Raw genomic sequence first — 2,619 nt, 5'->3', positions numbered from 1 at the left:
CACCGGGAGACAGGCACCGGGCGGGTTTCAATACCCGCAGGCGTCTTCCCTGCCAGAGGTCCCGCCCCGCCTCCAGCCGCTCACCAGGCAGGCGCGGGTGGTAAAAGGGGAAAGGAGAAGCCAGTGCGACCAGAGAGAGAGGAGGAAGGAGAGAAATAAACGCCCAAATGCACTGGTCAGTACCTGCAGGAGGCCCCAGCCGCTGGCCTGAATGCATAATGACCCCCACGCGAAAATTCCCCATCTAATTTGATATTTGCTTCTTTGCAGAAGCTATAGCCTTCGTAAATAATATACAAAGTAAGAAACCTAATCCCGCCTGCTAGAATGTTTAATTCATCATTATGCGAGCTAATTGGAAGGTGATTATATGGTAATTGCTCATTAGTGGTGTATATTTATCGCTGTACCTTATGTCAAGGCCATGGGAATTGTGTAGAGTCTGTTCTCTCATTTCAAGGATCAATTTCAGAAGCAGGAGCAAAGCAGGCAAGATCAAGTTCTTCCTGCCGTCAGGGTCCAGCCCAGGGCTGTGGAGACCCGCGCTATATATAGGGCCTGGAGCTTGGGGCCCGGCTGAGCCCAGAGCCTGGAGGTGCGGGGCAGCCAGCCCACCGCCACGCAGAGCTGGTCCTCCCATACAGAGAGAGGCGAGGTGTGCGGCTGGGGAACCCGGGAGGTTTTCAAACGACCCCATCCCAGGCCCTTCCTGCGCGTCTTGGCCTCGGGGCTTCTTCCGGGGAGAAAGACCTTCCCCCCTGCGCTTTCTCGGGCGCCTCCTGCGCTGTGCGGAGGGGCAGTCGCTGTGGGTGGAAAAGGCGACCCGGAGCGGGAAGGTGAGGTTTGACTTGAAGGGAAAGATCGAATTCAGAGTGTGAGGACCGGGGATCTCTCCCCCATGGGGCCCCTGATGAGTCGGGCAACTCCCAACTCCTCCCCCAAAATTAGCTGTGGAAAAGGCGACAGCGGACTGGGGTGCTTGGCCGGTGGGCAGCCTGGTTCATGCAAAGGGAGGAGGAACTCGGACTCTCACCGGGGTTGATGAACTCAAAGCACAAAGAAACGCAGGACATAAGCCCAACCCAGCTCCCAGGCCAGCCCCTGGGCGGGGAACGCAGGGGAGGCAGGGGAACAGGTCTGAGACCCCCAGGGTGCGGAGGAAAGAGGTGGGCTCAGTCTGCAGGTGGGAGGGGGTTGGGGGCAGACGCGAGGCCTTGAGCCTCCGAAGCTTGATAGCTGCAGCACAGGCACTTGCACGTGGGCACGATCTTTGGCGCGCTCTGGCGCCCCCTCAGAGGAGTGCCAGGCGCCTTTGCCCACCTGGACCCCAGCCCGTGGCCCCCAGTAACCTTACCAGCAGCCCCAGGGCCCTCCAAATCGCCCCCCCCCACTTCGGGCAACAGGCTCTAATGAACAAAAGGCCAATTAGAGGCCGGGGCGCGGCTGATGAATGGACCTTGCGCTTTCAAGTGTGGCACCGCCTCGAGTTTCCTGGCGCACAGGGTCCGCTGGGAGAAGCCGCCTCCCCGAGCGGGGTCACTACCGGGGTCAGCAAGTTCTCAAAACTCCCACTTCCCCCAGCTACGGGGCTGCTCTGGGGAAGTAAATCGGGCGGTGACGGGAGCTGCGAACAAGGTGCCTGCTGGGCCTCCGTCCGGCCCGCCGACCCAATGCTGTAGGCCCGGTTCCCCTGCCGCCCGGCCCGCGGCCGCTCTGAACAGGCAGCAGGTAAATCACACGCTGATTGCTGGAGTCATACCGGCCGGCCCAGGAAAATGCAGTTACCGAAAATGACCGTGGTTGGCCAAACTCCGGAGCCAGTGGTGCGCTGTGGGAATTACACCCCAACTCAGGCCACACATATCCATGGACACACGTTCACAAGGTACACACACACACACACACACACACACACGTGGATCCCGAGAAACACGCAAATACTGCCGGGGCTCTGGGCATAAGCACCATCACACGGGAACCCCCACGCAAACACGAAATGTCACTGAGAGAGAGAGAGACGCTGAGGCCATTCCCATCCTCTGATTCACAGCCACTGCCGGACTCCCAGATGGCCACTGCGCGGCCAGACACTGGCACGCAGGTTCCATACACAACTGTATTCCAGGCGCTCTAACTACCTCCGCACAACTACACGTTCCTGCCCAACTCAGTACAATTCTAGAGGCACGAGGAAAGCTGGACAGCCGGACACTCACAATGACACAGCAGCACTGGTCTCTCCAGCCTCTCACGCCGTCAGCACGACTAGCATCTACACATCCTGCCTTAGTCCTGGCTCAGACACACAGCTACATCTCCATACGAACACAACTGTTTCCGGGCCTAACTCACACACGCGACCTATGCAAACACACAAGTGCGGCCTCCCGCCCTAACTTAACATCCACACCCCTATTTCGACTTGCAACTGCACACACGCGGGCAGCCCAGCCCACAGGACTGCGCTGCAGATCAGGGCCGGGGCCGGGCCTCCCAATGGCCAGAGGCCCTCCCCTGATGATCCTGGAGTCCCGGACTTTGTTTCCTGCTACCCAGGCGAGGCGGGGACGGGGAGGAGCCGAGGTTCCCACGGCTGCACGCAGGCCTGAGCCCCCTTTC

This window comes from Myotis davidii, unplaced genomic scaffold (assembly GCF_000327345.1).
Source record: "Myotis davidii unplaced genomic scaffold, ASM32734v1 scaffold72, whole genome shotgun sequence".
NCBI classification, from domain to species: Eukaryota; Metazoa; Chordata; class Mammalia; order Chiroptera; family Vespertilionidae; genus Myotis; species Myotis davidii.
The sequence above is the reverse complement of the archived record's forward strand: the minus strand, read 5'-3'. Positions refer to the sequence as shown.